This window comes from Triturus cristatus, chromosome 4_2 (assembly GCF_964204655.1).
Source record: "Triturus cristatus chromosome 4_2, aTriCri1.1, whole genome shotgun sequence".
Classification (NCBI taxonomy): Eukaryota; Metazoa; Chordata; class Amphibia; order Caudata; family Salamandridae; genus Triturus; species Triturus cristatus.
Window position 1 is genome coordinate 793,361,382 of NC_140586.1, and position 14,785 is coordinate 793,376,166.

General features: G+C 42.3%; 1 long non-coding RNA gene across 1 annotated transcript; it reads left to right on the forward strand.

Moving 5' to 3' along the window:
• The first annotated feature begins 8,836 nt into the window (after nucleotides 1-8,836).
• Nucleotides 8,837-10,980, forward strand: LOC146835056 (uncharacterized). The gene is made up of 3 exons (XR_014960373.1): nucleotides 8,837-9,782; nucleotides 10,089-10,208; nucleotides 10,664-10,980. It is a non-coding gene; the product is annotated as an uncharacterized LOC146835056 (long non-coding RNA).
• The last annotated feature ends 3,805 nt before the right edge of the window (nucleotides 10,981-14,785 follow it).

Here is a 14,785-nt window from a genome sequence, read left to right on the forward strand (position 1 = left end):
GAGACCTTTCTTTTTGGATAACACAGTTCTTTAAACATAGGATGTTAGATATGATTTGGGATTAGGTTGACATAACCCCAGACTTCTGTCTCCACATGTAGAACTAAATGTCAAGTCCCCCTCACCCCCTAGTTGCACGTCAATCACACGTCATGCTGCTGCGCGCGCATCTCTGCCAAGTATTTCTGCTGACATTGCGAAATTCTTCAGTGGAACCACCCATTTATGACATCATATCCAATGACGTTCTTTAAGTTACGCCCAGTTACACCCATTTTAGTTACGCATGTATGTTCTTATCTTTGTTATCAACTGTTACGCCTCCTGCATCTGTTTCACTGTAATGCCTATTGTATAAAAATGATTACTTGTCAATAAAGTTTGTTCTTCACTTCCTGAACCTTCGTGGTGATGGAATATGGAGTCCTCAATTCGAATTGATTTTGGAATAAAGCCCGTTCCGAACCTCTAATACCACGGATTCTGCCTCTTATTTTACTGAGCTATTATTATAGATTTTCCGCATCAAATTAAGTTCCGGTAATTAAATTATTTACCACAAAGAGGAGAAAAGAAACCACGAACAACTGCCCCAAAACATACCCATTGGCCAGAACAGGAATGTAAGAAGGCAGGAGAGGAATGAACCAACAAAACCCTGGACTATAGGATGTGGAAAACACAGAGAAAGAAAACACGGCAGAAAAGCAGAGGAAAGCTCAGAATCCACACGAGACACCAAGAAAAACATCACAAAAGGAACAGAAATGATGAAAGAAAACAAGGAAGATGAGGAAAAGTAAAAGGATAATCCTCACCCAAGTCAAACACCATCATCAATACATAATAACAAAATATAATATAAAGACAACAGTGTATATTAATAATAGAAAGTTCAATAAAATAAGTACATAGCTATATGTGAGGTTCGGGAGGACTATAACCCCAAAAGCAAACCCTTCAAAGACAAGGGATTAAAGCAGTAACAGATGGGACTAAGACCCATAGAAACCATAGTCCTTGTAATTTTGACGTTGTGAAAACTAAGAGAGGTTGAGCGATGTCAACAAACAGATATGGGTAGCAACCCAGATAATAATGCGAAAAGGCCTGAAACCCTTGCATAGCTCCCAGGAGAAAGACAGAACATAGTTGTGCACATGTGAGACGTGTACAAATGTACAATGAACAGATGGGAGTAAGACCCACTGCGATTCCCGTGTAGGGAAACTAAAAGCATGCATGAGACAGTAAGAAAATAATGGACTCTTCACGGCGTGTACCATTATAGCGTGTACCTACATGGTGTATACCTAGGGCCCATGAACAAATCTGAAAAAGAAAATAGAAAACATGTTTGATCCCACAAAGGAAATTAAGAGATGTACTAATCAGTACAAATACCGGTGAGCGACTACTCACCCGAGCTTCAGAAAGCAACAAGTGTAGAGACACTAAAAACAAGCTTGAAACGCAATGGACTCTTGACGACGTGCACCCTGACAGTGTGTACCAGCAGGGTGAATACCTAGAGTCCAAGAATAATTGAAACCCAAAGAACAATCCATGTGGGGCCTATCCTCTTGTAAGGGATGAAGAGAACACAGTGCAATTGCAAACCCGATACATTTTGAAATAGTACTGGAAAACACAGTAGTAATACGTAAGACAAAACCCCATATAAGATCTGAGTCGGTATTGTCCGCACACAAAAGTGAAATTGCAACAGTAAGTGTACAGGTGTCACATGTGAGTTGTAGGTAGGACTTGTGAGAGATGATATCACTCTATCAAAAAGACAGACAACAGTTTTCGAAAACACAGTGTGCTGAGAAGTGTGACAAAGAAGTTAATTGACGTTGGCGAAGCAGATGAAAAACAATAATTGAAATGAATACATTTCCAAATACTCGTCACATGTAACAGTTGAAGTTCATTGCATAAACATACAGTGCTTGGAGCTGCTACCACAGTCTTTCAAAACGATCTGGAGAAGAAACCATGCATAACCCCGGGGTATAATTTTCGTTGGCTTCACAAGCAGAGTGACAGAGGAAGCCACAGTCTAAATTGGGAACTGTATCAAATAATTTGGCCTGTCAAAAGTATCAGTATTGGAAGAAAGTACCTTTAGAGCGTGACTGCATCGATGAGTCCAGTGAACAATCCCAACCACAGAACAGCTTGACTGACACCATGTTCTCCGTCCGAAACACAAGATGGCATCGCGTTGCAGACGCTCAGATGCACCGTGAACCTTCCAGCAGAACATGCGACATACAGAGGCAGCAGGAATTCAGGGAAGATGGAGAACGTCACAAAGACCCACGAGCCAGAAATCTGAAAGTGCAGGTATGACCCCGTGTGCTGTGTAGGGCTCACGCCACACTTTTCAGACAGCTGTACGACGTTTGAAAATTGCCCGTTGTAAAAACAAATCTCAACCATGCTCCCAAATAACAGACAAAATTTGCTCACCAAACAGGTGTTAGAGGGAGATATCTTCATGCAAGAGTCGAGAGATGTGCAGGTTACAGAAAAACGGTGGCACTGTTCTGTACCCAGACAAAGTAGACAGGACACACGGTTTACCAATAAATCAACATTGTGTAGCTCGAGTCAAAAAGGACAAATTGATTTAGAGATGAAAATGAGCAGCTGTAAACATCCCAAACTGCTCACCATAAAGGATTAGACTTGTCCTGGAAGACTTCGAGTGGAGCAGACATCCATACAGTACACCTTGGTTTGCACACAAATATAAATGCACACTTCTTGTCCGGATAGTGTGTAGACGTAGATGTGTGTCAGGTGAACACACTAGATTAGGCTTACCCTCGCTGAAAGCACAGCACAGGACGCAGATGTTGTTGAATGGCAGGCTTTCCCTCACAGAAGGCACAGCAGAGACACGTACAGAGAAGGCCTCAAACCACTGTTGGGATTAATTTACTATTTAAATGTAGGCTGCAAAGAATTGAATTTTGTCCTTCATTATGATTGTGGTGTTCTTTTCTTGTCGATGGCTATGTGGACGATATCAACGGAATTTCCTACTGTCCAAAGAAATGTTTAGTTTGGTGGATAACTGCTCTAGTAAAATTTTTCAAATGTTTTGAAAATGTGTGCAATCCTAGGAAAGAGAGTGTGGTAAATCGGGAATTACAAGCAGGTAAGATGAACCACGTTTATTTGGCTGGACCATAAGGCAGAGCAGCAACAGTGCAGCTCAGGGTTTAACTGTCATTTTCAAACCCCGGTGCAGAACATTCATACACCAAGGTTCTGCACCGAAGGGTTCCATACAAGTGTTCACGAGCCTAGCTCGTTGAAAGAGAAGCACGAGCCACTACGTGGGTCTTTCCCAAAAATAGTAAAGAATAAAACACTTAAGAAAGAAAAGAGGAAATAAGATAGAAGAAAAAGAAGAATTACAACTTAACAAGAACAAATAACAGTAGGGAAACTCCTATAACAGCTTTAACCAAGGAAATACCAGTATAAGCAACTCCTGTAAAATAAAAGTTAACAAAACAACCAGGAGAATTACAGTAATGAAACCATAGTGACAAACCGGTAAAGAAAAAGAACAAATGAAAGATGCCATTCTGTCCTCAATCTCAATGGAATGTTTTTCGTCCTAGAACTACGTCTTACATCATTTTGTCCAACATTAGAATAACTAGAACTTTCATCAGAACTGGATGCATTAGAAACCGCAAGAACAACCTTCGATTTACTAAAAAACATTTGTTCCACCATTGACCATTCCCAAGTTTTACAGAATCCTCTTTGACTTCAATCACATTGATAGGAGGAGAGAATTTGGGTCTTCCCTTCCACACATGAACAGGTTTTTTAACTCGCACACAATCACCAACAAGCTACTCAAACTCCTTGGCCCTTTTCCTGCTGTCAAAATAAAATGTCAGCTTTTCCTGAGAGAAGTACACACACTTCCTAACAGAAGCATCAGTCCAACTACTTCCCTTGGCCCACTTACTTATCCAACACGGAGAAAATATTGTGGTTGCTCTGCGTCCATGCAACAACTCAAAAGGTGAAACACCAGTAGAAGAGTGCGGAGTTGTGCGATAAAACCAGAGCATACTCCTGACAGAGTTGACAACAAAGCATTTGTTGGCTAACGCCCACTGAATACATTTCCCCAAAACCCTGTTCATTTGCTCCACTAGACCATTTGTCTGAGGATGGAAAAGCAAACTTTTGAGGTGCTTAAATCCACTAGTGACAAAGTCCTCGACTTCTTTGGCAATCAATTGAGGGCCATTATCTGTCACCGAGGATTCAGGGAAACCTTATTTCAGAAAAATGTCTTTAAGAAATTCAATAACTGTTAAAGAAGTCACTTCTTTATCAAACTTGACCTCAGGCCATTTGTTGTAATAATCCATCAGAACTAAAGCAAATTTACATGAAGTCAAGAGCATGGAAAGGACCAATAATATCAATCCCTAATTTCATCCAAGGTGCAGAAGGCAAAACAATGGGAGACAAAGGAGTAGTGGACAACTTAGCAGACTTGTCACAACTACAGCAAACGACACACGACCTAACAGCATCTTTAACCTCCTTACCCATGTTGGGCCACCAGAAAGAGAGTCTCATTCTCCTTTTAATCATGGTAGCACCCAGGTGTCCCTCATGAGCACGTACAATGATGCTAGTTTTTGGTTTGTAGAATATTCCCTTTGTTGTAGGTCCTCATAACGGAGTATTATCCGCCTTAAAGGTTGTCAGTCCCTGAGAACTCTCAAAAAGGTTCGTCAGAGGACCAGTTATAGTTATAGGCCAAATTTAGTTTCATAAGGAGAAAAGACTAGTGGTTACATGTGGTGAATATGTTACCCCATGTTCTCCGCTGCATCACACTCAAATACAAGTGAGCTGTGTGTAATACCAATTGCTAAATTTCTGAGTTAAAAAAAAAATGTCTTTATTGAGTTTGTTCCTTCGAAGGCATAGACCATGTTCATATACAGTTACAAATCACATATATGACAACTGATACAATGAACATTCCAATAATGGACTCGGAATATAGACAAATACTCTCCTCCAGAAAATGTCCTCGATCAAACAAAGTTTTTATGTGCGATAACCAAACTATAACTTAAACCAACCCCCCCACATCCCCACCCCCTCTGCCTGGTCTATGCAACTTGAGTTCCATGTATCTTAAGAACCTTCTTGGGTCTCCTCATGTCTCCCCTCTTGACTGTGGGCCACCCCTCTAGTGGAGTGTGTCTCACCTGGCGACACCTGTGTGGAATGTGGGGTCTGTCTCGCTATCTCCTGAATCATCATCCCCCATGCCAACAGTACCTATTTGTCATCTCTTCTAGTGCTACGCATGTGCCCTTCCTCAGCCAGTGCCCACTCTCTCAGGTCCATTTTCCAGGTTTCCAACTCAGGCCCCTGCTGAGCCAACCAGTAAATTGCTGTACGCCGCCTAGCTACCATAAGCCCCAGAACCAGGAACCATCTGCTCGTATAGTGCTTAGGGTCACGTGGGATTAAACCAAGGAGACAGGGGCATGCATCCATGGCGAGCGTCCACCCCGTTATTCTATGTAGGTCCTCAAGAAACTCCATCCAGTACGTCTGAATTGTTGGAAAGGTCCATACCATATGTGGGAAGTCTGCCTGATCATGGCGACACCTAGGGCATTTTGGATCTCTAGAACTGTCAATGGCGTGGAGCCGCCTGGGTGAGAGGTAGGTCATACGAACTATGTTATACTTAATTTGCTTGAATCTGTTACAGACCGATACCTTGCGTACGCTCTCGTGGATTTTCTTCCAGTTCCGCGGCGTAATTTCCTGCAGACACACCTGCTGCCATTTCTCCTCAACTCTTAAGGGTCCACATTTTTTATCGGCCCGCAGTGCCCCATATAGATGGGTGACACATTTCCGCCCTCCACCATGTTAATCATCATGACCAGGGTATGGGTATGCCCCGGGGCCTCAGGGAATGAGGGCCACAGCTGTTGTGCCGTTGCCGCTATTTTGGCATATTGTAAAAATTGACCCGGTCCCAACTCGAAGGTAGCCACCACCTCCTGATAGGTAATGAACCTATTTTCCGGATATGGGTCAGACAACATTAGGCAGCCCCCTTCCTTCCATTTGTCAGTCGACATAACCTGCTCGATTTAAGCGAAAGGTGGCATAAGCCAGAAATCCGCCTTTTGGCTGCCCCCGGATAAGCCTCTTGATCAAACAATGCCATATCGCCGCTAGTAGCCTCACCAATGGAGGACATGGTTACCGACACCCCTCCCGCCCGCCAAAGGAGTGTACCCAGCTGCCGGTCTCTATACGTGTCTGCCAGTAGGGCTCTTTCCCAGGAGGGATCCGTGTCCAACCAGGCTATGGCATGCTGCAATTGTGATGCAAAGTAGTAAAGCTCTAAGTCTGGAATTTCTAGACAGCTTTTGCCCCACTTGCGTTTCAGGACCTCTAGACTGACCCAAAATAATTTCCCGTTCCATAGCAGTTTTATAAGCAGTGCATCTATTTCCTTAAATACCCGATTTGGGAGTTCAAAGAAAGAACCCTGCATCGTGAAGAGACATCTAGGCAAAACTACCATTTTTATCAAGGCAATCTTCCCCATCAATGAGAGCTTAAGTGTGTTCTAGAAGGCAATACTGCCCTGAAGACCCCTGAGAATTCGCCCCATATTGTGCTGGTAGAAGGTGTCCTTGTCTCTGGATATCCATATCCCAAGATAACGCAGTGTGTCCGATAACCATGGAAGCCCTATCTCCGGGAGCTGGGCGCCATCCCTCTCATCCGCCGACCCAATCGCGTACAGTTATGATTTTAATTTATTATTGGAAAGTCCGGAGGCCCCAGTGAATTGCTTCAAAACCGCAAACAGTATCAGCATGGACTGGGTCGGTCGGCGCAGGTACACAAAGTGCATCGTCGGCGTACAGGGATACAATATGTTCTATACAACCTACTCCGATGCCCTGCCCCTGAATTGCCCCCCCCCCCGGAGATTACATGCTAATGGCTCCACTGCCAGGGCAAACAACAAGGGGGAGAGCGGGCATCCCTGTCGCATCCCCCTTTCTATTGATATTGTATCCGACACATATCGACCCGTGCAAACTCTCGCCAAAGGCTGAGCATATAGTAGTTTCACCCAGTTCATGAAGCCCTCGCCTATCCCCATCTTTAGAAGCACCTGCCACAAATATTCCCAGCGGATCGAGTCAAACGTTTGTTCAATATCTAAGAATTCTAAGGTACTCTGGTGGGCATTACCCTCCAGCGACTGCATAACGTGCGCAAGACGGCGGATGTTCCTCAGCGCATTCCTGCCTGGCATAAAACCGGACTGGTCATCATGTACCAATTGCCTCAGATACGGTAGGAGCCTGCTGGCCAGCACTTGGCTGATAATTTTAACATCGAGATTGGCCGATACGAATTGGGGAGCAGGGAATCCTTGCCCGGTTTGGGGATCATAACGATCAGTGCTTCGCACATGGAGTCTGGGAGTATGCCGTTGTCACCCGCTTCCACAGTGATTTCCAGGAGTTTAGGTATCAAGCCCCCGTACTCCTTGTAAAGCTCAGTGGCCATGCCATCCATCCCAGGGGACCTAGCGGTCTTCAAATGGGCGATTGCCGCTCTGATCTCCTCCCCTCCAAAGGGGGCCCCCAATGACTCCCGACTCTCTGGGTCAAGGCAGGGCAGTTCCAGCCCGGCAAGGTAGGTCTCCATGACCTGAGGGGCAGTTGGGGATGGGGCTCATAATATATCTTTTGTAAATCAGTGGTAAATGCACTCGTGTTGAATATACCATATGGCCATGCTCCATTTTGAGTGTCAAAATCGGGTGAGGCTGGGTCTCCATCCTAATCAGGCGCACCAATAGGCGTCCTGCCTTGTCCCCTTCTGTGTACCAACGGCATCTGCTCATGGTTCTATTGTATTTACCCAATGAGTCCCAGATGTCCCCTATCTTCAGTCTTAATTCCGTTCACTTGGCCAGCCCTTCCTGATCTGCGGGGAGCTCTTGTTCTAGAACCGCCAAGCGCTCCTCTTGGCATTGTAAATCCCGTTCTAGCACTCTCCTAACTCCTACCTCAAACTTTCTGAGTTGGATGTGGATAATACTCAACAAAAGGCAAGTTATGCCCGTGGCCAAACAAACTAGCAGCCAACAAAGTGAATAGGTCGGTGCTCAACTAGTTGGATTAGTATTGCCTGCCTAGTAATGACCAACACTGCCCCAGTTTTTTTTTTTATATCCATGTGTGGCAGCAGTAGATGTACATAAATATACAGCACTGTATGTTTACCTGTGCCATTGGTAGTTTATGACTAGTAATGGCACGTGTACCCATGCCATTGGTAGTTTGACTTGTAAGAATTATCCCATGCAGCCCACTTTGCGTCTTATTGGACAAATCATAATCCAAAATCAACCAATTCATTGGACAAAAGTATGATATTTTTTTAATCAGATATGCTCCAAATTCAATTTTTTCATCAGAGCAAAGAACAGTTTAATTGTTTTATTAACTCATTCATCAAAGAGGAAGGATTTGGAGCAGTCGGTCATCATGTGTGTGTGTGTATGTACATATGTTGAGTTTAAAGGACAAAATAGGTGCTCTTCTTTTTTTTTTTTGGTTTTTTTTTAACAAAATGTTTTATGTGCTTTACACAATACTACGATTGATAGTAATGGAAATACCAGTCGCACATCTATTTCCCAATTGCCTGAACAGTTCTAGGTGCCCATCGGGATAGGCACAGGCACCGATCAGTGCTTCAGGTCAGAAAAATTCGCTACTGGGCCACGTGAGTACATGATTTGACGGTTACATACTAACGTAGTTTGAGGGTTAACAGTTTGGGTTCCCTTCGTCTGTAATGTTGTCATAATCGGACGACTACTGTGATGATTTGTGATAAGTCTTTAGTTTTTATGTTTACTAGTAACAATACTTAAGTGGTAGATTCTCACGTTGCCCGTCTGATTGTATGGCTTTAAAGAGTAATTTTTTGATTGGAGCTTCCACCATTAACTACGCTAGAACAATTTGGGTAGGCGTAGAATACTTTACAAGACAGCCCACCTTTTTCTCTCATCGCCGGACTTTTACCTCTTACATTATATTGTGACCCTTGATAATTTTTGATTTACCTTTTACGTTTAGGAAGAACACTCAGGGGACTTATAGTCCCTATACCTTTTCCGGCGACGTGTTCTTAAAAATAAAAAGAAAGGTGCAGCGATTGATTGGGGCTGCCCTGAGGGTTGGACGTTATCTCCAAATTTTGGAAAGTAAGTTCCGCCAGTGATGATTGGATGACTGTGATAACTTTGGGCATTGGCATAAATAATAGCCTTACATAATTTTGAATTATTGGATGTATCGTTCTGGCACCCACAATAGTGATTTGTATGGGCTACAAACCTTGGTGATAAGTGTGAACATTACATATGTCTGTGTTACTGTAGCACAGATTGAGGTGTGTGTGATTTCATAGTAGAGATTTCTCGACTTCGCCCTGTATGAGAAATGAGACTGATGTAACATACCTCAGCCTCTAACAAAACATTGGATAATGGGCTACATACTTTGACCAGTTTTTGTGACACATGGTCTATGCACTATATTTCTTTTTCAGATAATTTACCTTAAGGGTCCTTAAAATAGCTGATTGTCCTACTGTGACAGCCCTACTGATTTCCTTACGGATTTGCTGCTGGATTACGGCAGCTAGAAGTAAGTTACTTTACAAATCGCACCTCGTGGAATGATTTACATTAGATGAATTTATGCCATATTTCTGTATGGTAACAGCCTTATACACTGTCACACCGCCTCTTTTAGATAAACGTGACGTGTCTGTGATAGTTTTCTGGGATCTGTCTTTTTCAGGTATGGACCGTCCTTTTCAGGGACACTGCAGGAATACTGGATCATTTGCCGAGCTTTGCGTCGGCGAGGCTCAGCCCGCATTGGGAACTAACCAATAGCACAAATTTACACATTTGGATGTTAATTTTTACCTTTGTCTATTTGTCTTAGACAACTGAAGGGTGAACCCAGCAAACAGGATTGTTTTTTGACACTTTCACTCGTCGGATGACTATACTTTTGGACTAGGATATACTCTTAAATTTCTTCAACATCGCTACTATATTGAAGGTACTGTCCAACTCCTACTAGACAGTGGGGATGGATTCACGTATTTCCAACTTAACACACCTTATTTGGTTATTGCATGATAAAAAATGCATTAGTTTCTGGGCATTGTCCGCTAGGCTGCCTGACATACTTTATCTTTTTGACTCACAATTCTGGATTTCCTTCTTTTCACAATACTATGATCAATATTTATATTTGTACTTTTGGCATGGAATCTCTTTGGGCTATCTCCCTGCTCTTGGTTCTTCACTGTTTGGTGTGCATAGAAATGGAGTATAACTAATCTAGTGAGCAATGAAATACGCACATGTTTGGACTGAATCTCTTGCTGGGTCGTTTTTTCCTTCTGCCATCACTACATATCGTATATAAAGGAACAAATGTATGTTCAGAGAATATTGTTTGCTATGCTTACCTGTCAACATAGGTTTTTCTTGCAATGATTACATTTACAGCCTTGAAAAAGTTACATTGCGTAACGAAACACGTGTCGGCTGTTCCGGATTACTTCCTCGACGGGGTTTCGACATCTGATTCTTCTCACCTCGCGGGGATTTGGTTTGTCCTTAAGGGACTAAATGTGTAGACTATACTGTTATGATGTACAAAGTCAATCAGGAGAAAGGTTTTCCTTTGGAATTCATATAAAAATATGATATATTCATGTGTACACTGTACTGTTCTAATATATCAATGCAACAAGGAGAATAGGTCTTTTTTTGAACTGTATATCATTTGTTACAAGACACATTAAATTTCATGATTTCTTATGAAGAACATATGTTGGGACATTACTGTTTTTCCTATTCATCAAAAAAAGTGCCTCAGTTCTTATTTGAGTGATAGCATTTGGGGACAGCAAGGACCACTTGTATTGGTACTGCACATTTGTGTTATATCCTAAATTATTTTGACTGACATTGTCAACAGCAACACTTGAGTGCCGGGATAGTACCCAGTTAGAAAATGTTTTATGTATTTATGCGAATGTACCTTTATGGTCTTGGTGATCGAAGTAAAGATTATGAACTAGAAAAAAAATCACTTCCTGCAACAGAACAATGCCTCATGTCAAACCAGTTTAGTTGATTGGGTAGCCCATTTTATGATTTAATCCCAAAAAGCTTATCCACACTAGGCTTGTCTGGTCTATGAATGGAGAGTTAGCATCCCTTTTACCTATCAATGCTCCTCACCTTTTGGTTTAGAAAGGTTAGGAAAATGCACATGTATTTGCCTCCTCTTCCGGTATGATGAGGTTATCGATTGTTAAGGTTACTCTCCTTCTGATTGGCTGCATGCTTCTTGCCAATCGCCTTAGTTTGCATGAAGAGCCTGTCGAAGAGAGACAGAGATTTTCACTGAGAGTTTGAACTAAAGGTCTGCAGCAACAGCATGTGGAAGCCCAAATTCATTTACAAAAGTCAGAAGATGCCCCACTGGGCACAATGACCAGAAGAAACCCCTTTCATTGTTTTAAGATGCAATTTAGCTTCAGGAGCGTTTTAGAGGCCCTTAGACACATTCTCTGCAGCACTGACTAAGGTCCGCTTAACTTTATCATTTGAACAAGGAGTAACTGAGGAAACTACGACAAAGAGCAGAGCATTGCTGCTTAGAATGATTATTTCCCTCTACTGATTAAGTTGAAATGTATACATCTTTTATAGTCAACCTTCTAGTTACCAGAGTACAGGAAATTGAAATGCCAAATTCCTCCCTGACTGATAATAGTGAAGAGTGTAATGTCACTTTTTCTGCTTAATCTATTGGGTTAAATGTCTAACTACTAGAATTACTTTTGCTGCTGTTGTCTCACTCAAGAAGTTTTTAGGTCTTCTTGTTTCTTTTGTTGAGCATTATCTTAACTCACCTGCCTAGTCTAATATAGATGCAGACCTATTATTTCATTGGTGATACCACTGAATATCTCTGAGTTTTAGTGTATGTGGTAACGGTGTCATGGTGTATCAGCCTTCCAAACCTACTTCTGCTTCCTGGAGTAAGCCCTCACTTGTTTGCCAATCTACAGACAGAGAATCAGGAGGACAAAGTGGTCATTTCTTTACTCGCTCGGAGTGCCAAAGTTCATCTGACCCTGGCGGACCATTTGTCATTGACACTATACACCTTTCAGGCTTTTCCAATGAGTAGGTCTCTTGTGTGCAGACCAGCCAACTATCAAAAGCCTTTGCTTGGTTATATTAGTACATGCATACCAACATTGAAAAGTGTGTATTTGAGATGGAAAAAGTGTATATTTAAAAACTCATTCTGGTGTTTGAAAAAAATGGTTGTAGTTGCAAAATATGTTTAAGGCTATTATTTGAGTGCTAAAAAACAAATGGTTTGGGGGAGACACATTACTAATATTATTAATCTTGTGCCAATGGCATTGCATCTATGGCTGTTTTGTATTACTCATGTAGAGGCATTTGAGATTGTCAAATCATCTTTTACATTACTTCTTGCAACCGTGACCTATGCACTGAGATGATCACTGTTGGTAATCTTTTACAAGGTAGCCATGTAATCATGCCTTATGTGGTACTGTTACATCTCCAATAGTATTAGTAGTTCAGGAACATTTTAATTAAACATATGTAGCTCTTATAGCAACAAAGGTTGGAGAACCCTGCTTCCCCAGTAACCTCTGACACCTGCCAGGCCATACCTAAGGAAGGTCCTTAACACTACCAACTGCATACTTTTCAGGCATTTGTTGATCATGTTTCTATTTGAATTAGCAAGCTGTAGCCCTCACCCCAAACCACCAAGACCAGCCTTGGGTTGAAGCTTTTCCTACATCACAAAGAGGTGGTATCAAGCCTTAAGGCCTTTGTTATGTGTGTCCATGAATTATCCGGGTAAATAAAACAATAACATCGGCTGCACACATGGAGAGGGCACAATTAATTCTTGCTAAATGGGTTTTTTAAAATCCCCTTCAGTAGTACAACGTCCCTTTCTGACACGTTCGGCCAGAGCTCCGTGAGATGTCACGCGCACAGAGGGCGCCACACTGCTAAATACATACTGGTTATTGTACGCTTTCGGGACTCCCCTGTAAGTGCACTCTGCTCTTTTTTATTCTGCCCAGGCGCAGCAGCCGGTCACGTGCGCCACACTAATATTAAAATAATAATCAATCAATCAGTCTTTATTCGATTTAAAAATACAATCATAAAAGACACAAACATTGTACCTACAAACATACATTTCAATAAATACATTAAAATACCTTATTAAAAGTACCTTGTTAAAAAAACATTAAACAATTCAATAGACTGACATATAGTAGTAAAAAGATTTTTTGGGTTAAAATTGTCCCTGGTACCACTTAAAAGTGGGGAAAACCCGAGCGCTGGATTCATTAGGGACCATCAAGGGAGCGCTTAATTGATTTTCTCCGCAATGCCCAGCCCAGGAACTTTGCCAATGCAATGGAGACCAATATCAAAGAGCTAGTGCGCAAAATGCGTAAAGCTACAGTGCTGCTCCTTGTGCCGAGAGATCTACACATTGGTGTAAGCCAAACACGCCTTGGAATAGCAAGTGCCGGGCAGACAAACAGAAAGTGGGGAGATGTTTCCATCGCAGCCCCACATGCAGGACATTGCATTTCCGTGTTCGCAGCCCACCTTCCAGTCAAAGATCTAAGGGGCAAAGAACCAGCTCTAAACTGGAAATAGAGTTTCCTGTCACCCACATTAGTCACCACATCCCAGTATTGTTCCAGATAGGGGGATTCTTTGAACTCCAAAAATTTCCCAGACATCCCGGTTGCTTTATTCAGTACCTGGGAATCTATTCTTTCCCAGTATGCTATTTTAAGAGAACTTTTTGATGGAAACTGGGCAGGAGTTGGGTCGGTCCACAACCCTTCCATACCCATGTCTTTTAAAGACGCATGTAAGTTCTTCAGCCACTCAATTTTGTGAAAAACATCAGATTTTATAATGTCATTCAGGCCCTTGGCATAGTGGGAAAGTTCAGGAGTAGTCCAAAGCCTCCGCCAGTATAAAACCGGACGGAGTCTTGCAATATCCTTGATGGACCTCCTACCCAGATCATACCTAAGTGGGATCAGAGGGGTGCTCTGAGGAAGACCAGTAATTCTACGCAGGAATTTGTGCTCCACATTTATCAAAGTCGCTAGTTGTTCAAAGCCCCAGAGTTCCGCCCCATAGAGGACAGAGTTTAGGGCCTTAGCTTCATAGACTTGCAAAACCGGGCTTATTGGTTTCGTGAATGACCTACTAAATTCTCTGGTCAAAGCACCAGTAATCTGCTTAAATCTTAGGGAGGCCATTTCCAGATGTCTGCGCCAATTATTTTTATTTGAGATTTGCAACCCAAGATACGTAAAACTGGTCACTAATTCTAAGGGTTGCCTATTCATAAATACTCTTTTCCCTTGGAAGCTGCTATGAGGGTTAAAGGCCATAAACTTCGTTTTTGCCACATTAACCTCTAAACCATGATCAAGGCAAAACTCATCAAACAGGCGAAGGGCTTTTTGCAGACCATTAGATGTTCTGGATACGATAAGCGTATCGTCTGCAAACAATAATATG